The sequence below is a fragment of the Colletes gigas genome, unplaced genomic scaffold, assembly GCF_013123115.1.
Source record: "Colletes gigas isolate AHSC1104 unplaced genomic scaffold, ASM1312311v1 Colletes_gigas_Sc00002, whole genome shotgun sequence".
NCBI classification, from domain to species: Eukaryota; Metazoa; Arthropoda; class Insecta; order Hymenoptera; family Colletidae; genus Colletes; species Colletes gigas.
Window position 1 is genome coordinate 692,708 of NW_025106631.1, and position 25,748 is coordinate 718,455.

The window sequence follows — 25,748 nt, forward strand, 5'->3', positions numbered from 1 at the left end:
TGGCGCGGGGAGGGGCCTTGATTCCCGTTGAAAGTAAAGTCTCGGGCGAGCGTAACTCAAAATCACAGTTTACTAAAACCAACCGGGAACGCCGTGCGTGCGCGTCATGGGAGGCTAGCGAACGTGGAAACAATAACGTAGCATTAATCGGTTGTAGTCTGAGTAGGTCAATGCAACAAGTCGCGTAAATGCCAAGCTCGATGATGATAATGCGTGAAAGGTTGAAGAATACCGGTGCTCTGACTAACTGCTGTTCAACGTGAATCGTTAATAAGTGAAAAACTAGGTCGTTGTGTGCGGGCATATGCGCATCGTTGCTTTATTTATAAACAGTGTTACATTTTTACGATGTGGAAAAAGAATTATAAACGCAGTGACCTTCGCGGAACGTCGAGCTAACCTCAAAAAAAAGTAAACGAAGAAATACATTTTTTATTTTCATTGCAACAACTTTGATAATATTTGTTATGTGAAAGCAAAATTGCTCACAATATACACTGTGTCACCAGATAAGACTCTCTTAATACAATTGCTAAATGATAACGGACTGAGAATACACGTCTCGTTTCTTTTTGTTTACGATTTAATGGTCGTACAGTTCTTCTTTTTTTCAAGATTATTTCTTGAATATCACTCTTGGAAAATTCTCACTGTATCACTGTAAATTAAAATGAGAAAGAAATGAAAATTCTTAGCCAAATATATAAAAGTCGTTTGAATTAACAAAATGGCCGAATACAGCTGCGAGGAGTTCGTGTTTTACGCTTTATATTGCTTCCTTATTTACTTTATTTATCATCTTTTTTGCCGTTATCTTCTCCGTCCCTGATAAGTCCGTTGCAAGGAACAATTCAATTCTCTTGGTAATATCAGTGTGGAATGGAATGCAGCGATGAACCTCGAGGCGAAACGACGATACGACATGACACTCTTTCATCGCATTTGAATTACTCGTGTTTACGACTCGCCGCGGCGAGCATTTACGGTTATTACCGCGCCCTTAAAATTGTTTCAAGCGTTTTTCGATCGAGCTTCTACGTTTACATGTAAAATATTGCGTTTTGACTCTCTTTGATATTTTTATTTAGCAAATATAAAATTTTTTTCTCTTTTGACTATACTTCTTTTATTTAAACAAACAATTTTTTGGAAATGAATAAAGTAAAAGCTACTGTTACATGCGAATGATTAACGGGGAGGATATACGCGTGTAATTACAAGAACAGAATATCGAGGAAACATTTCATTTGGAATAGTTTCGTGGGACAGTGTTGGTCGCGATGCCTCACGCGGGTCGTCCATTTTGCACTTGTAGTGTTGATACGCGTATCCGCTTGTATATCGCGTACATTTGTCTGCCTGCGTAAGTCTCTTCTGTGTTTACGTTGCCCACGTATGTACGGGACGTCCACGGTGTTTAGCGAAAGAGGTGTCGAGTTTCAAAGCAGAGCAAGTCACCACACACACACACACACGCGCAAACAAGAAATGTAACGGACACGAGAAGGGAGTTTCTATCGTGCGAACCAGATGGATGGAAAATGCCTTAAGTAACGAGATATAGGGAATGGAGGAAATGGAAATGTTTTCTTAGGATGCGTCGCGAACGTGTGAAGTGTAAAAACGACGTTGGAAAGAAAAGTACATTTTGTGAAACTTTTAAAAATTTGTGTCGAACGTTTAAAAATTTTTTTAATCGATACATTCCAAAATTCTTCTTTCTTTTTAAAAGAGCAAGATGTTCTCGTAGTTTTTTACAAAATCAGTCAATTTTTATTCCAGTCATATTTTCGTTGTTAAAAAAAAGAGGTTTCGGTGTTCGTTGGGAATATAATATTTTTAGCACCATGCGATACTGTTGCATGCTCGTGAGCTATTTATAAAACAGACGCACTGACAATCGCTGAAAGATATTCAATTTTTTTTTTTCCTCGTTTCTTTTTTTATCTTGCACGGTGAAAAAATTCTGGACAATGCGACGGAAAAGAAGGAGTAGGCGAGACAGCGTAGAATTTAAATTCTTGATCTCACGGTCACTGACCATGGCATTCAGGCAATGCCACAGTGTTGTTGAACGAGTTGAAGATCAGTGCCCCTTGCTTCCCGGCCCGAGTTCGACGAAAGATCCGACGATCAATGAGTCACTTATGTATTCATACCAGAAAAAAAGATGCTCAGGATTTTAATTAACGCTACTTGCTATGAGATGCTTCAACAGTCGATAAAGAATACAATTTATTTCTCTATTATTATATCACAATGTTATATTTTTTATTAAGAATTTCTGTAGGAAAAGTGTGAAATTTTTCGACAAAATTAAAAAATTTCAAATCGTTCCAAAAAAATTATTTTTGGTTGCTGGGGTCGATTATAATCATTTTTGGTCAATAGATATACCCCGGAATTCCTACTCGTTTTCTCGAAAAAAATTCGGGAAGATGTGAAATTTTCCGACAAAATTAAAAAATTTCAAATCGTTCTGGAAAAATTACTTTTGGTTGCTGGGGTCAATTATGATTAATTTTGGTCGATAGACATACCCCCGAAATCCTACGCGTGTTTGAGAAAAAAATTCGGGAAGGTGTGAAATTTTTCGACAAAATTAAAAAATTTCAAATCGTTCCAAAAAAATTATTTTTCGTTTCAAGGGTCGATGACAGTCATTTTTGGTGAATAGACATAACCACGTATTCCTACGCATCTTCGAGAAAAAAATTGGAGTAGGTGCTGAAAGTTTTCATTGAAATTAAAAAATTTCAAATCATTCTGCAAAAATTATTTTTAGTTGCAGGGATCAATTACAATTATTTTTGGTGAATAGACATACCCCCGAATTTTTACGCGTTTTCGAGAAAAAAATTAATTACTGAAAATATAATGTATGACAAGGAATGTACCCTGGAAATTTCGTGCGTATCTTTAAAACATCATAACTTCTGAACGGATTGGGCGATTTTAATGTTTCAAACGGCAAACAACGCGTATTTTAGTGTAGAATATGTAGAAATTCTAAGAATATTAGAAAAATTGTTCCTTAACCCCGCAAAATGAGGAAAACCCCATAAAAATGGTTCAATTTTCAAACAGCGATAACTTTTACATTAGTGCACATATTTCAATGAAACTTTTTTCTGAAGTAGAGCTAATGGATATCTACAAAAAAGCACTAAACAACTTTTCCCTAGGACGTCAAACAAATTTATTAAAAATTAAAAACGAAGTTTTAAGAACAATCAACAGGGGAATTTTCCCCCGAAAAAAAAAATTTGAAATCGTTCCAAAAAAATTATTTTTAGCTAGGGGAGTTAATTGCAATCATTTTTGGTCAATAGACATACCCCCGAAATCCTACCCACTTTCTAGAAAAAAATTCGGAAAGATGCGAAATTTTTCAAGAAAATTAAAAAATTTCAAATCGTTCTAAAAAAATTATTAATAGTTTCTGGGGTCGATTATAATCATTTTTGGTCAATAGACATACCCCCGAAATCCTACCCAGTTTCTAGAAAAAAATTCGGGAATATGTGAAATTTTTCGACGAAACTAAAAAATTTCAAATCGTTCTAAAAAAATTATTTTTGCCTATACAAATTATATGCCTCTATACGAGCTACAATTATTTAGTACAAATTTATGTTTTATTGAAAAAATATTGGCTGAACTGCTAGGTATACGATTTTAAGTGAACAGCCACTCTAATACAGCTGAATTTCTTTCAAAGTTATCTTTATTGCTCTTATACCCCAACTAGAAAGCAGAAGTAACAATTCCAGATTAGTTATAATTTAGTTGGTATCAATCGATCAAAGATGGATGTCAGATAAGGTATTTGCAACCTGCAAGTCCGAACCTCAGCGTAAATTCCCTCCAGAACCGTCGGTACATGTAATCGTGCTCTCGTTAATATGATTACTCTGTCACTGTGTTGAGTCGAGCAATTACGTCGGTACACTGCGATCCCTTGCACGCGAAATAAACAAAACCGATTAAACTGTTGACTCGCGTGATATACTAACCAATAAATGCACAGGATGGGTTGAAATACATTAGCGATCACTTTGAATACGTTTTAAATAATTGTCTGTCAGACTTTATACAGTGAAGTTATTTCACAGTTTTGTAACAAAATAGATACACGGTACGCACCATAAATGAACGCTCCGAGATCGTTCATTACGCTGTTCTGAAAATCACCGTGATACAGTTGGAAGATAATCAACTATGTTGCCAGGTACACCTGATAATGCGCGAACGAATAAAAACGGTACGTTTACGGAACGGGGGGATCAAGTTGGAACGTTTTGCAACGCGAACGCCTTCGCGACGTCCCGGAGGAGTAATTTGCACGCGAAACTAGTTTTCCCGCACATATTGGACCGTGTGGACGCTGCCTGGGGACGACCAGTAGAGTCGAAAGGATGTGTTCGTACGCACAGTTAGGCACAAGTACGCGTCTCTGTCGGAGAGGAGGCCAGCCTGATGTGATACAGGTACTAGAGACCGGGGTCGTTGAACCCAGGTTCCTCTTGTGTACACTCCGCCACTGTCTTCCGCCCGTTTTCGTTTCAGTTTCTTATACCAGGGAAGCTCCGTGGAATCTAAATACGGGGGACGGAGTCCCGGACAAGAAATCGAATGGCGCGACAAAGTGGAAATAAATTACTTGGTCGATTAATAATTTAGCAGCCTACCGAGCCTGGCGATCCACCAGCCCGATAATTAGTTAACTTTCTTCCAAAGAAACTTACTTCGCGTGCAGCAGTGATTTTTAAATCGTCCTTTCAAGGAGTAAGACCACTGTAAAAACCTGAAATAAAGCGTTCTTTTGCAATTTTGTTTTTTGGATGGATGAAAAAGTAAGAGGATAATGATATTCAAGAATGTTATTAACCGTGTCGTTAAGTGTTGAACAAAAAATATTTATTCAAAAATAGTGCAAAATGACCACGCTGGAGCCATTCTCACGAGGCAAATTTTTATCTGCAAATACGTAGGGGATTTTTGAAACATTAATTTTTGTGTAATTGGCGAGCATTTCAAGTAGAAAGTTCCCATGAAAAAAAAACGCTTTATTTCGGGTTTTTATAGTGGTCTTACCCCTTAAAGTTTTTCAAACATTAGAGTCAATTCTTACGAAGGAACGAAATTATTATTTTTAATATAATTAAAAACTGCTTTTGAGCAGCGCAAATACACTTTTATTTTCAACGGGGTTGCAAGGTGCAAGGAAAAGCACTTAGCCCCGGTAAATTAAAATCCGTGGTGTTTGAAAAACGTTGGAGCTATTTTTAAATTACTCCGACACGTTGGAATTCACTCAAGTTTTTTCAAACATATTTTAATATTAGTAATTTAGTTTAATTTAATTTCAACTCCAGGGTCTAGTAGTGTTGCGATGTTCGTGACGTCGATGGAGGTTAGTCGAATTTCACGGGACACCGTGTGTATTCCGTAACCCGAAGTCACGTTAAATTACTCGTACGTCTCGTCCTAATCAAATGTTCATAAGTACACGTATGGCTCTGCGAGTTAACGATTTCCGGCATGTTCGTGGAATCCTGTTTGAAGTTAGTCACCAACTACAGTTAGTTTCCTGGCCTGCCATCCTGCTTGATCAAGGCGGCGCACACCTTGTCGGCTCGGATGCGCCTCTTGTTCGTGCGCCTTCTTTTTTTACTTGCACAGACCCAGGGTTTTCTACCTAGCGTCTAGGCACGGTCTATACTCCCAGCGAAGGACTGGAAGAGGGAAACGACGACAGGAATGAAAGAACCTATTCTCTTCGTACAACAGTTTATTCACGACCGCGAATATCCTCCTTTTAATTTAGAATTTGTCCAACGTTGCGCAAATATTAAAATTTAATATTGCTCGTGATTCAAATTTGTTTCATCTGTGAAGAATCTTTTACGAATAGTGCAACATCAGACTGACGAAACTTGTTGGTTATGCGTCTCTCGAAAGGAAGATGAATTTTGTTAGTTTCTATTTTCACCGCCAGAAAGCTCTGATGTCAGTGTCTTCCGAATCGTGGTCGAATCTGTTCCGAAACCTTACTGATAACAGAAATAAAAGAACCTATTCTCTTCGTGCAAGAGTTTATATCCTCCTTTTAATTTAGAATTTGTCCAATGTTGTGCAAATATTAAAATTTAATATTGCTCGTGATTCAGATTCGTTTAATCTGCGAAGAATCTTTTACGAACGGTGCAACATCAGATTGATGAAACTTGGTTATGCGTCTCTTGAAAGGAAGATGCATTTTGTAGTTTCTATTTTAACCGCCAGAAAGCTCTGATGTCCGGTGTCTGCCGAATCGTGGTCGAATCTGTTCCGAAACTTTACCGACGAGTTTAAAATGTGAAAGGTGTTTTTGTATCCAGGAAATATGCATTTCGAGGATTCGGTGCGCGAGACTCATCGCCTGAAACAAGTTCCATCAAATTCTGAAGTTCGTACCTGTGGTTTATTTACACCCTGTGGCCAAAGTTGTGTGCGGTCGATAGTCTATTTTTACCACGTGACAGACTGCGCGCGTCAAACTCAACAATAACCATCCGGCTTTCGATTAGGCACGCAGATGGACATCTCGCGGTGGTGGTTATTCGTGTAACACCAACACAAACGACGCCCGGCTCCTTCCTACCCCCGGAACGCCATAACTTTCGACCGTGCACCGGGTTCAAACGATTCTGTCCGGACTACCACAGACGCGCCCAAAACCTAACCTAACTTCTGATTGGTAGAATACGCATTGTCGGTCGAAGGACGAATCGCGTACCGTGAAATGGGGTGCATAGAAACATTTCTACAGGGTGATTCTAACAATCGAGCCGTAGGGATTACGACTCTACGGTGAAAATAGGAAAAAATCGTAGGGAATAATTTTAGAGAAAAAATATATATTTACGCTTGTTTGCTAGATTCTAACCATACTTTTTTACTTCTGTTGCAGGTACGTATACGTCATATTCATACCGTGTCAAAAATTCTTCTAGAATAACATGGGTAAGTGTTTTTACCATTATTCTAGATGGACAAGATTGTCATTCAGCAACGAACGAAGATATATTTATAGTTGAGATACACCGTGCAAAATTTTATATATTCTATATTATAGGTTAGGCATTATAGGTTAGGAATATTCCGATATCATTTCATTGCTATTTATGTGATTCACTATACAGGGTGTTCGGCCACCCCTGGGAAAAATTTTAATGGGGAATTCTAGAGGCCAAAATAAGACTAAAATCATGAATAACGTTAAAAAGTTATTAACGTTTATAGTTCCGCCCCTTCTCGAATTTTTTTCTAGAAAATGGGTAGGATTTCGGGGGTATGTCTATTCACCGAAAATGATTGTAATTGACCCCCGCAACCGAGAATAATTTTTCCAAAACGATTTGACAAATTTTTTTCCCCTGAAAAATTGCAGCATTTGTCCGATTTTTTTTCTCGAAAATGGATAGGATTTCGGAGGTACGTGTATTCACTAAAAATGATTGTAATTGAACCCCGCAACTGAAAATAATTTTTCCAGAACGATTTGAAATTTTTGAATTTGATTGTTAATAACTTTTTAACGAAGCCTCCATCAACAAATTGGTATTCTTGATTTTCGTCTTATTTTAGCCTCTAAAATCTCTAGAATACTGTATACGTATAGAGTACGTGTATCGAAATATATTCGGTAAATAATAGGTTAGGGTTGCTCGTAATGTAAAATTGATTATTTTTTCAAACGCTCTAAAACACACCGTCGACAAACGTAACGTGGAAACATGAAAATAAATACTACTCGTGGCGTTGTTCGGTTAGTGGGACATGTCCGGGATATTGGTGCGTTTATCATCCGCGTGAACGGTGGTCGTGTGTCGTGTGTCGGTGTGTATCGTAAAAATCTGTTTTTGATCGCCGTCAGTTAGCTTTGTCCCACTGTGCGACGCATCGAAGACCACGGGACGGCCCTGAGAGTTCACTACCTTCCCCGGATCGTTGCGGGAACGCCAGTTTCGAGACCGTAGCCGGGTGACCGTGCGCGCGTGTGCGTTGCATGTCAGAGGCTCCCTGGCCGCGGAGCCCCCTGGAGGAGAAACGGTCCTTTCTCGGCACCGAAAACTGGTTCCGTATGCTTTCGGTGCACTACATCGAAAGCCTACGCGAGCTATCTGTCCCGCGGCGGTGAGCATAGTGGCACGGGGACGACGAATTGGCCGGACGGGTCGGCCCCGGTCGGTCGTCGATTCCGTGGCCCAGAGGGCGCGTCGTTAGGGACGGTTTAGGAGTGAGTTTTCGTGTCGGGGCGGCTCTCTCCCTCCCCCCCCTCTCCCCCTCTCTCTTTACCTTCCCTCCATCGTCGTCGTTCTATCGCTACCTCCCCTCCCCTCCTCCTCCCCCCGGCCAGGCTACGCATCTCTTTCTTTCTCTCGCTGTTTCTCGCTCGCCGGTCGGGGGCCCGCGGGAGTGACCCTGAAAGTTCAACAGCCCTCCCTCGAATGGCGCCCCTAACCGTTCCTCCTCTCCCCTCCGCCCTCTCGTACCTCTTCCCGTGTCCCTTCCCTTTGTGTTGTGCACTGAAACCTAACTTCGCTTAGGCCGCCGCAGCCACCGACGTGCCGTTCTGCGCCGCACGGGACCCCGCGAGGACCTCTCTTTCCTTCTTTCCGTCTCTTTTTCGGTTGCTTCCTCCGTTTCCACGGATCGCGCGAGCTCGTTCCGTCTCTCCGTCTCTCTGTTTTACTGCCCATCGGTCTCTCGCGTACCCCGTCCAGATATCTACGACGACCGGCCGCCTGCCAGCCGGCAGAAACGGCTACGTGTTCTAAGGCTAAGGACCTCTCTCGTTCGTACCCCGTTCGCTCCGTACGTCACACGGGGGATTGCTTTAATCGCGCGAGAGTTTGAGATATTGAACTCTCGTCTTCCAGCGAGCTTTTCGGGGTCAAATACCAGTCAATTTTTTTTTTAAATAAAATTTAAAATCAATCTGAAAATTCGAATCATCGATATCAATATCAGACAATTATAGTTTCTCGATAAACAAAATTTAACTAGTCAGTTTTTATTTAAATAAAATTTAAAAACAATGTGAAAATTCGAACCAGACAACATCAGTATGAGACAATTATAGTTTCTCGATAAACAAAATTGAACTAGTCAGTTTTTATTTAAATAAAATTTAAAATCGATGTGAAAATTCGAACCATCGATATCAGAATCAAATAATTATAGTTTCTCGATAAACAAAATTCAACGATCCAATACCCGTTTAAAGCCTAGCGTGTAAACCGGGAACTATAGCAGGGTAAAAGTAGATAAATTATTCTTTCACCGTAATAGCTTGCAAGTGTAGGCATTCGACTATGCGATACGATGTAACATCGGAAATGTAAATTACAGCGCGAAGGACTCCGGAGAGCCCGGATGCTTTACATAACTCGAGTTTAAAGACTTGAACCTTGACCATAAGACCAGCATTGTGCAACGTTACCGTGTACGCTCGGTACTATAGTACATTTTTTTTTTCTCTCCGTTGCGTTTCCGAATGCTCTTTGTTACCTGGCGTACAGGTACTCGAATTAACGTGATTGCACCTGCTTGTTTCTAGGCTGTATGTACCAATTATGCGCGTAGCTGTCGCACACGTAATGTCTGTCGTTACACGGTGTCTCTTTGCAAGTTTCATTGTCAGTGGACGATGCACGAGTATGTTGAGACTATCTTTGTTCCCTTACGATTGTTTAAAGCTCTCCAAGAAACCACGCTCATCGAACGAAAAGGTTTCCAAGAACCAATCGTTGGACTCCTGTTCCAACGTTGCTTTTCCTGTAATTTTGCTGCAAACGTAGTTTCCCTCTGAGGAAGCCTACCTTTTATCCGTTTTACTGTTCCTGCATTAGACACGATGCCCTTCGAGCCAAGGACGAACGAATGGTAATGGCTTCCTAGTATCGAACAGGGTAATCTTTCGAGAGGTTTGCAGGTTACGCTTTCGCGTAGCTCGTTCGCGACGGAACAAGTACGACGCCGGGAACGAAGACGTCGGTCAATTAAGTGGGTGGTCCGGGGCTGTCAAATTAACGATAAGTTAATAATACGGTCAGCCGAAGCTGTTATAAATTTGTCAAGCCGCGAGACAAATTTCTGCTCGTTTGCACGCGTCTTGTTATCCTAACTGAACGTTCGTGCGACAGCTTCCGGACACTTGGATTAATCAGCCTCCAGCCGGAGCATTTATCACAACATTTAGTACCATTAATCTGTTATACAGGGTGGTACGGTAACTCGGTCCGTTTGAAATATTGCAACGATGTTTCGATTCCCCGCGAACATTCTTCGACAACGGTTGTACAATTAGGGAATAATAAATATCGAAGTTTATCGGAACGAATAAAATAACGTACATTCATTTTGTGTTATTCCTGTTATTCTTCGGTTTCTTTAAAGACTGGTTGAAATTATTGTTATTTGGTCGAACGTCGTTGCGTAATTTGTCGTAAGAAAAGAAGTAGGATTTCTTGATGTCCGGGAAATAGGCGTTGAGCGAGGTCAAGGCGGGCAGCTGTTGGCTACTATCATTTTTACGTCCGCTTTGAATTGTTTTCGCGCACGTGAAAGATGCGCACGCTATATCGCAGGAAGTCGAACTTGCCGCAGGAAACCTGTGTTCGCCGTCAGCGTTAAATCGGACTTGTCCGTGATCGTGGGAAATGCTCGAAGGTGGAGCGAGAATAAAAGGATCAACCACCTGGAGAAAACTATAGCAATTCGTGTCTAGGGTCTAAGCCAGATGTTCCCAAACTTTCTAATTTCACGGCGACCCGACACTACGTTCACCCTCGAGAGTATACTTTTACAAAATTGAAATTGCACTTTACGCGTTAGCAAGGCAATTTTCTCAATATTAACAGTTTTAAATGTTTTCCTACGACACATTATTTTTGGAAAACTCTTGGAATTTAGACTGCAGAATCGTAATAAAAATTTTGAGCGACAGTCATTGTGTATTTTTCACACGCTCGTTGAAGTGTTAATAAAAAAGTCACATCGATTTGTCGGTACATCTTAATCACGGTGATTCCGTCTCTTATCCCATCTTTAACGTTTTAGTAAGGTGCATTTACACGTGTTCGCGTTTTATCCCTTTTCGTACTTCGCTCGGAATAATAAGCGACCGAGTCCCTTCATGCCCCTCTGCCTCTGTAATCTTCTTTTGGCGCCTGCGCATTTTCGCCGTTTATCAATGACCGACCTCGAAATTGCAGGTGTGTGTCAAATTTTATTCTCTCTCTCTCTCTCTTCCTTTCAATTTTTGCAACATTTTGTCGCGTCCCTTTCTGGTCCATTTATCTCCACGCTATTGGTTAGAAAATTCGCCTTTTATAGCTTCTGATTCTTATATAATTTAAGATTTAGATAATATAAATATTCTTCGTTTATTAGATGTTGATAATCGAATTCCTTTTGATCATTTCATAGTACTATGATATCTTTAGGACAAAATTTATCATATCATAATCTTTTCATTATTTTTTTGTTCATTTTTTTTCTCATATAGTTTCTTACAATTATAAATTATGTATTATTGTGCGAACTAAGAATGAAACATTACATATTACAATTATTAGACTGCGGATGTTTATGCATTTATGGGAAATTTTAATCCTCAAGAAACTACAGAATGCATTTAATATGCAAAAATATAAGAAATACGAATATTATATTTAGAAAATTATATTTAAGATACGAATTATTATATTTAGGGGTTGAGACAGCCCTCTGCGAAGCTTCCGTTTCATTAATTTTATTAATAAAAATGTGAATTTGCATAAAGATCCGCAGTCTAATAATTATTATTAGATGTTTTTTACTATTGCAGAATCGAGAAAATAATAAACTAAGAATAACAAAAATTTAAGATATTTAAAAATATATATTTTCAACTGTTTTGGTACACTTTCAAATGATGAGTATTTTTGACTCTTCTGTACGTATGTGTTGTAAAAGTATATTGGTTAACACTAGATTTACGGGCATTGATCGCACGTATATTTATTGATACCTTTCATGTTGACGATTACCTTACAATACGATTTTTCTTTTAATTAGAATATGTATTCGTGCCAGTGCACCAATAAAATTCAACATAATTTGTTAAAAAATAATATTTACGCGTTCTGCAATTTTAAATATGGAATCAGACATCCGTCAAATTGACGGGTTCCGTAAATCTAGTGTTAAAGGTTAATGAGATAGCAAATAGAAATAGAGGCCTGGTTCGTGGTTTGTTTGTGGAAACTATGCTTCCTGTTTCGCTAGGTTTTCCGTTGTCAGCTGATGATGTTCGTCGGGACGCGTTGTTGGTGCTCATACGTACGGTACGTTCGTTCTTGAAGGCCTCGTCCTTCATACGCGCACGCAGCCAGACACGCGCCTCCGTGTGCAACCAATACACGCTGCCAAACGGTAGCCGTGGGAGGCGCTGGTGGGGGTTAGAGGGGGTGACGATGGTCGTGTTGGAGGTTAGAGTGGGGGACGCATTGCCGCATTCTGCGAACGTTATACATGCAACGCTCGTTGCAGCCTCGACGTTGCGCTCGTTGCAGCGACGCGTAATCAGCGCTTACGTCACCTCGGTGTGCGCTCGTTGGTGAGCGTCGTTTCTCTCTCTCTCTCTCTCTTTCTCTTTCGCGCGCGCGCTCGTGACCGTGTGTGCCATTGCTCTTCCCTTTCGCTTTGTTTCTCCCTTTTTCGTCGTCTTCTTTTTCTTCGATGCTCTTCCTCGTTTCGCGTTCCTGCAGGTTCACGCGCATGTGCCCGTCGCGCGACGCGCGTGTAAATACCATCGCGCATCTGGCTACGCGCACCCTGCCACTGCGCACCTGCGTGTTTGTAAATACTTGCAGGATATCGGGGGGAAAAATATCAGAGGTGTTAATACGGCGCCAGAAATTGTTCTCAGTTTTCGAAAGCTAGTGAATCGATCAACTTTTGCTCAGATACGAGCTACGTTCTAACCTCAACCTCGAAGCAGTAAGTTTACAGGACTAGGAAGACTCGAACCATTTGGAACACGATTTTAATTCCGAAACCTTTGAAAGTTTTGAGTCTTGAATCTTAAAAATTTCGATACATCTTAACATTGCAATCTTTAGAGGTTAAAAAGCTGAAATAAAAATTTTACTTTTGCAGAATATTATGCAATTTTGAACGTTCTTCGTTGTATTGTTCGTCGCTCGAAAAAAGCGTTCTTCGTCCCCTCTCCCCAATATTTTCTCGTACGGCGTGTATAGATGGAGAGCGTATCTGTACGCACGTGTATTATTTATGGTCATGGTAATTTTGCATTGCATAACGTAATATATCGTGCACGCGGAAGTCACGGGGCAATAATTAATCGTTGAAAGATAGTATAAATTGAACGCGTACACGGTTTAGCACGGTGCAGATGCGTGGATCTTTATCTAGTGGCTCTTTACGCGTCGGATAGTTTAATGGATTCGCGAGCTGGGAAAGAAAGGCGCCTGCATAACGATAAGCCTTGGACCGTGTGGCACTCGTTCCGACTCGTTCGTCGCGATAAGAAGCATTTTTGTTCGGCCGGGGCTGCCGCGCGATCTGTTCGCCGCTGCACACCTATACGCGATCGTGTTGCATCCGTGCAGCCTGCGTACACAACCGCCCCGGTACTTCCGCTCGCAAAGGAAATGATACTGTTAATCCGACGTCTCGGCTACCGCCGTGGAAAATATCGCGGTCGCCTTTAACACGTTCACTGCCACCAGCCAAGACGCCATTTTTCGCACAGGCGCCAATCAGATCGTTCTTTTCATCTTTTTACTAGATTCAGTTCTCCAGAGATGGAACAACATTCATCTCTGTTGCAGATAGAAACTTTGAATAATTAGTCAAAGTTGATCGTTGAATAAAAATTAGAATTTCAAATATGAAAGGGACAGAAATGCCATTAGTAAAATCTAATCTTACTATTATTATTTGATTATAACCGAAAAAAGAGCGAGGCCAAAGAACCGTGAGAATAAATGAAAACACAGTTATTCGGTGATTCATTAGTGACCCGAGTCACCGTGATTTGTAGCTAATCCCAGCGACTTGATCCACGCTCATGCTCATAAAGCATTGCAGATAATTTCGTTGCAACTTACGAGGTTAAACGTGTTGCAATCTACCAGAGATTATTGCATTCGTTGTTCCTTTGTGCAGAGTGAGAATTCGTCACCTATGAGTCGATCTTACTTGGCATTCCAGCATGCTCGTCCGGGTGTCTTACTTCCATAGTAATTTTCAATTATAATAATTTATAGATTCGCAGTCCCGCTAACGCTTTGCGTTCGTTAGCAGTCAAGTTACACTTACACATTAAAGGATATTTTAAAGAACACAGTCTGTAATTTGCAAAATTAACCTTTAAAAAATAGTGGAAGAATTTCAGTTTAAATTTAATCGTTAGTTCACGGCGTAGGAACTTGTGTTTCCATTCCAGCGACCGTGTTTATACGCAGGAAAATGCAGAGAATAAAATTACGCAACCAAGTTTATGGACAGTCTACATAATCCGCATTTTTCCGTGATGCACGTTAACAACATAGCAATATAATGACCCCGAGGCTAATTAGAATTCCTGTGAAAAATTCTCCAGTCGCGATTTCAATAGATAATGAAATGGAAACTAATGGGAACGCTTTGACCCCTTTCCGGTCTATGCATTTTCACGTTCTTTAACCCTAGGAGGACTTTTCTCATTCAAGTCTCGTGGTTTACCCACTGAAAACTTGTGTATACAATTATATTATTATCGTAAACCAACACACGTGGTCGTTTAAACGTCCAAAAACGTGTCGAAATGCCACGAGATCGCAGGTGAAGGTTGTTCACCGATCAACGGGTGTTTTTTAGGGATGGAAACGATGACTCGAGAGGATTTAAACGAAACTGTTTCCCATTCAAGCCCGTCCTTAATCGTCGGAGTGCACAGGCGCGATCACGGCCACGGCATATAGCTGTTAAAGTCGTTAAACGTTAATTGGCAATCAGGTCCAGGAGATTGTCACCTGCGCGTCCACGCTGCCAGGCCATATTCATATGAATTTGTAAATCGTCGAAACCGCACGATAGCATCGTTTTAAAAGGAACGAGAACGCGGTCCATTTTTTTCATTTCCGTTTCGCGTATAACGTTTCCATCGTCACGGAAAATTGCCCTGATCGAGCGTTAATAATCAACGTACGCGTTGAGTCGTTTCGTGTCTTCGCGTGATTCCAGAATTCTGCGTTCAGACGCCTCGTGGTGGTCAAAGACTCGACGAATGTTGGATTCGAAGGATCATTCGAAGGATCATTCGATCGATAGTAGTTGGAATTTATCCGTAAACGTTAAAAAACAGGGCCAAAATTCAAGATTTCATCGGATATTTATGAAACTTGGTAATTTAGGGTCCTTGAGGCTGCTGTGAATCTCGTTAAGAATGGTTTAAACTTTCATATTAAACAAATTCAACGTCCAACACTTTCAACATTTTTTTTATAAGATTTCTAATAGATTAAATTGTTAAAAATCTTGCACTCTTTGTTTATGGTTTAAAACATATGCTTGTGACTAGACTGCGTATCTTTATGCAAATTCACATTTTTATTAATAGAATTAATGAAATCAGATCTTTATAGAACTCTGTCTCAAGCCCTAAATATAATAATTCGTATCTTACTTGAAGTATTTCTTATATTTTTGCATATTAAATGCATTTTGTAATTTTTTGAGGATTAAAATTTCCCATAAATGCATAAACATCCGCAGTCTACTTATGACACATACAAGTAACTGAAATATGTGCAAAAATATAATAAAAGACCCATATTTTGATATTTCATAATAAGTGATTAAAACAATTAGTTTCACTTAAAATCTAATAACGTTATAGTGTTATAGTTAATCACAAAATGATTTTAAAAAATAGAAATATGTATTTCGTAGCTTTGAGAGTGTTGTTAGTTTACAAAGACAAAATGGCGTCCTCGGATAAAAGTTGGAGAATTTGATTGTGGCCGCGAATCGTCATTTTTCGCGTTCGTTGCGCGTCGTCTTTATTTATAGCGTGGCTTGTGAAAAAATAATTGTCGTACGCTAACAGCAACGCGAGATTACGGGCGCTTTGGCTTATGCGTACGCGTAAAAACGGCACGCACGTGCTAACGCGAGACACGTGACATTAAACTCGTTTCGCTCGAGACTATTAATAATACCCTACAGTCGTACAACACTACGTATTATTGCTCGTTGTTTGTAGCGCGTAACGCCTAGCGACGATGTAACAGTTTTTGCATAACGGTTCGCTGTGATTTCCTATACTTCAATCCTCCACACTGTGAAATCACCACTGACAACCATACTTTTTCCGTGAAACCAAAATCTCCTCTACCTTGATCGATAAAACACCAGAAAAAAAGATTTATGAAAATTGTTGATGAGGTCAGGATATAAAATAATAAACTTAGACACAAAAATGAACAAAATATGAATTTATACAAAAGCAAAAATATGGCTGTACACGAAGATTCCGTTGGACATGTAACGATGTAATGCGACGAAACATTCGAGACAAACTCAAACATTCATAGCAGGCAATGAATGTACATCTATCCAGTGCCTGAGAAATAAACTCATTCCTTTTTCTTAACAAAAATACCAAAATTGCCCTTTTTCCCAAATAAAAATTAATGCAATAAATTCGATTCGATGGATCCATTTTTTAAATAACTTTGACGAATCGTAGAGCGTTCATGAATATTAACGCGGCGTGTATAATTAATAATCACAGATCGGTTCGTGTTTCTATCGTTTTTGTTTTTTGTTTTTTACGTTTCTTACATTGTCCATGGTTGGAAGGTTCGCCCGTTTAAACGTACACGTTGAACCTTGAGCATAATGAACCCAAAGCGTACGTGTAACCGGCACTTAAACGCATTTCCGACGGCGCACGCGTACCGCCGGAAGTCGATTTATTGTTACGTTTTGCCGTGCCCGGTTCTTCGTTTCCGACCACCTTTCATCGAGCTGCACTTGCAGCGAAGAAAATCGTTACCGTTTTGCTCCCCAACTTTGCCGATTTTAAATATTATTTGCTCCAATCCCATAAATATAATCAACTACAATATCACTCAACAATTTCCCCAACTTTGCCGATTTTAAATATTATTTGCTCCAATCCCATAAATATAATCAACTACAATATCACTCAACAATTTTCCCAACTTTGCCGATTTTAAATATTATTTGCTCCTATCCCATAAGTATAATCAACTACAATTTCTCTAACTTTGCCGATTTTAAATATTATTTGCTCCAATCCCATAAGTATAATCAACTACAATTTCCCCAACTTTGCCGATTTTAAATATTATTTGTCCTAATCCCATAAGTATAATCAACTAAAATTTCACTCAACAATTTCCCCAACTTTGCCGATTTTAAATATTATTTGCTCCAAACCCATAAATATAATCAACTACAATTTCTCTAACTTTGCCGATTTTAAATATTATTTGCTCCAATCCCATAAGTATAATCAACTACAATTTCCCCAACTTTGCCGATTTTAAATATTATTTGCTCCAAACCCATAAATATAATCAACTACAATTTCCCCATCTTTGCCGATTTTAAATATTATTTGTCCTAATCCCATAAGTACGATCAACTAAAATTTCACTCAACAATTTTCCTAACTTTGCCGATTTTAAATATTATTTGCTCCTAATCCCATATAAGTATAATCAACTAAAATTTCACTTTTAACATTTTTAATAATTTTCAAAATTATGTTCAAGGCTATTGGATAATAAATGGGACGTTCGAACGAATCAAAGTTTTTTAAAGTTGCATCGTTGCCTTCAGCGAGCGATCGGTCCGATTTACCGACGCGTAGCATTGAAAACCGGATGTTGAAGAAGAAGAATAGAGATCAGTCGTTACATAATCAATGATAGACGCGTATCGAATGCCGTGTAGCCTTTGCCTTTTGAGATAAGATGCATAATAACGTACGTAATGCTACGTCGAGAATTCTCCATTCTAATGTATGGAAAAACGTGTTAGATTAACTGCTCCGGAGGTCGGTCACGAGTCGAAGATGTAACGTATCATCGATCGTTGAATAGCTGATGCAACAGTCCTCTATAACTGGACGATATTTAATTTCTTTTTAATCTTAGCTAAATTGAGATACCAAAATCATAAAAAAAAGTGTCGTTCGAAATAGAAGAATATTTGTTTAGTCGTAGAGATACAGATTCTAGTTACAGTAATTCTCGGATAAGTGCTCGCTTTTCATCTCGGATAAGTGGCTACGGAGACAACCCCACCACTTTTTTCATTTTTTTTTTGCTTAGCGCGTGCCACCCTCCGTCACGTGCGCTTGACAGCCGCCAACGAGTTAAGCACAAAATTGTATCTTCGTTTCACCAATGAGAATTACAATTTTTATACTTTTATGTTCGCGAAAGAGTAATTAACGAATTGGCCAGATTTTCTCAATGAAAATGAGCCCAAACATGGCTTCGTTCCCGATACTTTTATCTCATTTAAATTTCTGGTGCAAGACTAGTATATTTCTCTGTATTTTTGACGTGGTTAATAAACCAAAAAATTCCATTTTAAACAAGATAATATATTATTGTAACTTTCATTTTTCAACAAGCTCGTCATTGAAACAAGTTGAAAGGTAAAATAAAATGGTTCTCGTTCTCGTTGGTCGTTCGTTTTCATTCATCAGATTTTGATCAAGGTTGATCGAGTCACGTAGTCAATTTTTCATCGTTGTTCTTTAACACATTGACTGCCACGTCATCCACATATGGGTGACACTTTTCACCAAGAAGTTAAAAAAATTAATTCTCAAGATCAGATGTAAAAGAAAATAAAACTAGAGGTGGGGCCCTTGAATTTTAACGAGTCTGTGAAAATTCTTGGTATGCCAGTTTCCAGTTGTCTAAAAACAAAATTAAATTTTCCTTTTAATTTTACGGGGGTTTGGTCTGGCAGTGAACGTGTTAATTGTCTGTTTGGTCCGCTAGTCGTCGCAAAGTGCGCCAGACGAAATCCTCGTGCGCCGTCTAGCGAGGATAACACTGGCCCAAGGGCGAGACAATAAATGAGTAATGCTCCGTTTCGATTGAATAACGAGGGTCGACGAGCATCGGTCTCCGTACGGGGTTCTACGGTGTCACCCCTTCGCTTTCTCAACCCCTCGAGGCTCGTGCTTTATTGCGACGCGGCAACACGCTGCACGCGCTCCTCGATGATTTTTCGGGGAAATAATATTTTGTTTTTTCTTTCTCTCTTACGCTGGTTCCGTGTCGATTTTACTTACACGCATTATGCGTGCCCGGCGACCAGTTATCGATTGAATCCACCCCCACGCAACAACGTACCGACGCTACACGATTCCTGTTTCTGTTCCTGTTACTGTTACGTTTCAACAGTCGATGCACGAACGCGCCAATAAAGATCACGTTACAGCTGTCAAAACAACCACGGCGTGGGTCTCGTAACGTTTTCTTTCCTCGAGTTTGAATCTATAGAGCGAATTAATTTTGCCTTTTGCCATCGAGGTTCGAGCAGGGTTTGTAAGTAAATTTATTGACATTCGATTTATTATATAATTTAATGTCATCAGTTAATTTACTTGCAGACTCTACGCGTACCGAAACACACACGATACGTGGTAAACGAAGCGAGTAAACGTCGACGAGGAGACGGTGTTTCGTCCCGGATGCGTGGACTCATCGGTATGGGGGCTGTACCGTGCGGAGATCGTAAGTTGCCGAGTATCCACGAAACTTGTCGGTGAAAGGGGCGAGGGGATAGGTCGTCCGCTTCGCCCAATCCCCTCCACGAGCCCCCCACCCTCTCCACTCTCGTTTCACGGAGACCGGGATACTCCGGAACGCGGAGTTTTCACGATACTCGCGCGGCATTCCGTTTCCCCATCGGTTTCGATCGTGCGCAGCAACGCGAAAAAGGGACCGGAGAAAAAACGATGTACAGTAATCCCCCCCCTCCAGCTCGTATCGCGTCGGTTGTCATCCACGAGCGAACAATAGATTCTCGCGTGCGTTGCAAGGGGTTTTTCGGTTCTCTCTCTCTGTGTGTTCGTTCCTCGCTGACAAGTGCACGGAGTCGCACATGTCACAGTGCACACGCGCGAGCATCGCTGTTTCCACGGGAAAGTACACTCGAGAGCGAATGGGAAGGAAAGGATACACGTACACGGCCGTTTCATTTTTTTCTTCCCTCGGCGAGTGCTGCGCCTCTGCCCGTTGGACCGCGAATCGTGCTCGTCCCTACTTCAATTCTCTTTTTCTTCTTTTGTTAAATACCTGTCGACAGAAGTAATTAGAGCGATTCGCCGAGCCCCCACAAAGGCGTAATTCCGCGGGTAATTGGTACGATTTCGTGCTTGCGCTCTTCGTAACGCGAATTGCGTAATTATCATCGTTGCGGTAACGTCGAGGAGGAGGCGTGCTTCACTAAAATTAAGATGAAACGCGGTTCGACCGATTCAAACGAAACTTACTTTCCACTGGGCGATGTGTATCATTCCACGGACGAGTGTTTTTAATCCGTAATCAGGAAATTGTGTTCGGATATTATATGGAAAACTAGTTTATCGATGAATTAGCAACGAAATCGCGACATCTTTTTTGTTTTGTATTGCGACGAGGCATGTTTGGGCGAGGTCCACTCTGTCTCTAACTACACGTGTGTAAAGACCGCCATTAGTCGAGTATTATTAGCCAAGTGTGTCGATATTGTATTCGAAATATAGACAATTATTTGTGGCATAGATCCCTCTGCACTAAATACTCCAACAAATTGATCTTCGTCGACGATCTTAAGGGGGGAGGATCACTGTGAAAATAGAGGCAATATTTTGGAATTTTTTGGGAACAACTGTGTGAAACTTTTTCCGATGAATGTTTAATGTTTTGGAAAGTATATTTCTTGAACTACTTCTTGGAAAAATTTTGTATGAAAACGTTAATTATTATAGCGTGAGAGGCCTCCAAATATCATATTTTCTTAAACTATGAAACAGTAGCTTCAAATACAACACTTGATTCACATAATTATCTCGATCGAAACACTTTCCATTAGTATGTATGAACATCTTTACCACAGCAGAAATAATAAGATATTTAAAAGTGTGATCAAAACTCGACAAAACTATAGAAGCATACAAATCGACTCGAGTTTGCCCAGTCACAAATAGCTAATTTATCGTTGCAAGAAAAGTTTTCGCGTGTCCCGTAGCTGGAGACACGCGAGACAGTCGCGCCAGGAAGAAGAGGACAATTTAATAAAATTCTTTCGTAACGTCTCCACATACTACATGCATATAAACGATCTCTGTCGTATTATCCTCGCTGTGCATGCGATATCGTTGCAAAAGAAGAGCTCCTCCCCTCGCCCCCCTCGCGTATGGTTGGCAGTTTTCTGTATGCGTGTGCAGACAGGGGTGGAGCACCCCCTGTCCCCCCGTTCTCGCCGTGTGTACTCAGACCTCTTGGCTGGCAACCCTTCCTTCCCAAAGCTGACAGTCTGAAAAAAAGAGTCGCGGGAAGGGTTGCCGGTGGATATTCGAACTTGCCAGATGCCGAGTATAGCGGCGTTGGATCGAACCCCCAACCGATTAACGACTCCCTTCCGCTTTTTCTTTTCTTCGTACCCTCCCTTTCTCGACCCCCTCTTTCATCGTTGCGTGCACGGCACATCCGTGTGTCGCCCCTTACCCGAGAACTCGCCGACGTTAAACGACATTATTCGGGAAGTAGCCGCATTATTTGGTTAATTGATTTCGAGACGTCTTTAATAAGACTCGTCGACCGACGTGGGAACTCGTTTCACGATTGGAGGAAGGGAGTTCAATCTCACTACGAACGTGTGTGGAGGTTCCTGGTGTAACGTTCAAGATGCACTTCAACCCTTTGTGAGCCAAAGTTTTTGTTACTCGTCAAAGACTGCGAGAAAAATTAGTTTCACAGGCTGGTGAGGTGGAGGGGGGCTAAAGATTAAAAGGGCCCTTGGGCTACCTTGAGCCATCCAAAGACACGTAACTAGATTTTTTTGTTTCTTTTCGAACAAAGTTAAAAATCTCGAGGTCGAACGATAATGTGAAGGATCTGTTTCTGAAGTCTTAATCTATCCAAAGATACGTAACTAGATTTTTGTTTCTTTTTGAACAAAGTGAAGGATCTGTTTCTGAAGTCTTAATCTATCCAAAGATACGTAACTAGATTTTTGTCTCTTTTCGAACAAAGTTAAAAATCGTCGAACGATAATGGGAAGGATCTGTTTCTGATATCTGGTCCGAAACCAGTTTCGCGAACAACGCGCTTATCGAGCGGTGGGATCGTCGAACGAGACGACAAAGTCGTTCCACAGGTGAGAAGTTTCCCCGTGTAATTGATCTTGCGAGCATTCCGCTGTCTATTTAGAGAAAGAAGACCGTTGCTAAGTTTAAACCGAGAACAGCTCGGCAACCTTGTCAAGTTCTCCGCTTTCAGTGTCAGGAAGATTATACCTCTTCGACGCCCGATAGAACCTGGCCAATTATGCAACGGTGCTGATGGAATCTCTTACGGCGACGTGGTCTGCGATTAAAATAATTATCAGTACGCTCTCTCGACGGAGACGAGAGGAAAAAAAGAAGACGCGATACGAACTCTCTCTCTCTCTCTCTCTCTCGTAGCAGCTCCAGCGCGCGATTTTCGAACGACACGGGAACGCTTTTCACGCTCGTCCGTACGTAAATACCCTAAGTAGCGCCTTTTGTCTTATTACTTTCAATAACCGGGACTTCATTGAAAGTGTGTGTCGGTACACCGAGACAAAAGAGAAAAGAAAAAAGCTCGAAACGGCCGGCGTTTCTTTCGTTCTGCTACCCTCGAGCAGTTTTTAACGAAGCCTTTCGAGGAAAGGTAAATATTGCAGAGACTAATGGCACTCGACGGTTAACGTTTGCCAAAGCACAGTAGTCTGAACCCACGAACACGCAACAGGATACGGTGAAATTCAAATTCGATACTCGACGCTGCGACTAATTGTACGTTGCATTTAAAATTTGTAGAATTCATTTTTTAACCATGTGCCAATTTTTCCCCAAATTATTTGCCATACACATGTTCCATATCTTCGTAAGAGTACTATCAATGAATTCGTAGTGCTCTCCCGATTAAAAGGAGTCCAAACACGGCCCAATTTGCACCACTTTTACTCATACGTTATCCCAACCAATCACGTTCAGTCTCGATTACGAATAAATAAAAGTCGTCCGAACTAGGTCGTGTTTGGACTCGTTTCAACGGGGAAAACGCCACCAATCTGTTGGTAACATTTTCATAAAGATATATCGAACATTATTACAAAATTTACTTCCGTTATATAATATAGAATTTTTTGTATCGTTACAACCAGAGAAGAGAGTCTCATCTGTTTCAGGTATGACAGTTTATTAACGCTAGAACGCATTTTTCTAATTCTCCGGCCCCTTTGCCTCGAAATCGTACATTTTTGTAAAAACGTTTGCTCTCGCCGACGCGTTTGAAAGCGAAATAAAGAAGCAAGGAAAATTGATATCGAAGGGACATCGCACGGACTCGGACGGAAATCACTTACAAAAGAATTATTCAACCTGAGTTTACGTTCTATATGCGAGCGAGTACAATGCTCCTGGAACATGTGCGTTTATCGAACCGACCCGTTCCACGCCGAGTTATTTTTGTGTGTGCCGCTGCTGGCTTTCAGTTCGATCGGGAATTGTTATCGGCTCTTTTCCCTCGATGCACGGTATCCCAGGCGCCTTGCTTTCACGGAAATTTTTCGTTTGCGCCGGTGAATGTCGTCGCCTCTCCGGTTACAGTTCCCCGACTGGTCATTCGTGCTCGAAAATTTGTCAGCATTATAAATTTCTCGCCTCTGGGACCACCTATAAATTATGTAACATTTCGATATTTACATACGTATTTATTTCGATTCTAAGTAAACCGTAATCTCAACGATACAAAATATTATTTTTTTAAACTATTTGTAAAAATTTTAATAGGAGATTCTGAAGGCTAAAATAAGACGAAAATCAAGAATAATAATTTATTGATTGACGCTTCGTTAAGAAGTTATTAACGTTTAAAGTTAGAGTATACGACAGTGGTGTTCTACAGGCGGAACTTTGAACGCTAATAACTTTTGAACGAAGCCTCAATCGACAAATTGGTATTCTTGATTTTCGTCTTATTTTGGTCTCTAGAATCTCCCATTAAAATTTTTTTTCCCGGGGGTCAAGAAATTTTTCCTTCAAATCAATTTGATTAGTAGTTCCAAGCATTTGTGCTACCAATACTTATGTCCAGTACTGTACCGCTTTATGGGAATGCAGAAAATGGTACGAGTTGAAGAAATTGAAACTTGTGGGTCTGTTTGAGCGTTCCCCGGTTTGGAGAACGGTGCTGCGGCCCCTAAGATCAATAAGAGGAACAGAATCCGTCGCGTGGTGGTTGCACAACTCTCTCACGACCACGCTCTCGCTATCTAGTCTCATAATTAACGGCACGGATGTACGTTCGGGAGGAAAATAAAAATAGCCGTCGCGCAATCTACTCATCTGCTTGGCGGTTGCACCACGCGAAACACGCCGCAGGGTCACTCGTGCTACTACGCGATGCAGCGGCGGCCCTCTATCATTACACGTACGCGATCCTCGTCTCTTTCTATCTCTCTAAGCTCGATACAGAGTCGATACGTCGCGCGTTTCGCAAGGAGGAAACGCTCTGACAGTTACACAATCAAGATTCAGTGTAGCGTCGTGGAAGCCAGAGGGAGGCCACGGTGGCACGAAGACCATCGGTAGAAGGGGGACAGATTTCCCTCCAAAGTCAATTCGCTATTCCATTCAGAGCACTCTGCCCCCTTCTCTCGATCTCTCTCTCCCTCTCTCTCTCTTACTCGCTCACTTTGACGTTGCTTTCTTTGCATTGCAATATTCCCCTTCCCGCGCGCCTATCTGCCAAGTTGCAGGCATCGAATGCAACGGTACATGCCGGCCACGAGATGCATAGACGATGATAGCGTGCCGTACCCGACTATGGCACACGTACGTTAAGCACCGTGCAGACGTATGCAACACACGGTGCTCGATACCTGGATAGATACCCGGAAACCGGCGAAATTCATATCCAAATAACAGGCGTTCGTGCCAAAAAGCCATTTCCAGCGAATCAATTTCAAAGTTCTCCGGCTGGAAACTGCAAGGTCAATTTTTCAAGCCCTCGAAATGGCGTCAGGGAAGCTTTAAAGATACCTTTCGTTCGTATTCTTTTCAAAGAGGGGGGGATTAACATACTTACCGATTGACCTACGTACATTCAACGTTATAACTGTTTTCCTTCGAAGAATGTTTGCTCTTCTTGTAATGAAGGATAATTTTCTTTTCTTCCTGCTCTGCTTAAGCTCTGGTTTTCTTTTGCAAGAAACGGCGCGTATTTCCGGTCGGGCCACAAAGTCCTTTCTATATATGGTGGTTCTGTTAGTACTGCAGTCTTACCACAGTGACGATCCTCTAGATATTAACTATAATAGTTAGTCGTATGTTTTTCCAATTTCAATTAAACATCTGTAGATTTGAACAGCTCTGAAACTCGTATAATTTCATTTTAGTTTCACACAAATACATTCTAGAT

General features: G+C 40.8%; 1 protein-coding gene across 3 annotated transcripts in view; it reads left to right on the forward strand.

Annotated features, from left to right (window-relative positions):
• Positions 1 to 25,748, forward strand: part of LOC122401153 (histone demethylase UTY) — a 118,396-nt gene that overhangs the window by 23,337 nt on the left and 69,311 nt on the right. Inside the window, exon 1 of one of the 3 annotated variants that reach the window (XM_043403118.1) lies at positions 19,730 to 19,829. The exons of the other annotated variants lie outside the window; for them this stretch is intronic. The gene's annotated coding sequence lies outside the window, so the exon portion shown is untranslated. Of the gene's footprint in view, positions 1 to 19,729; positions 19,830 to 25,748 lie in introns of those variants that run through there. 3 annotated transcript variants of the gene reach the window in all.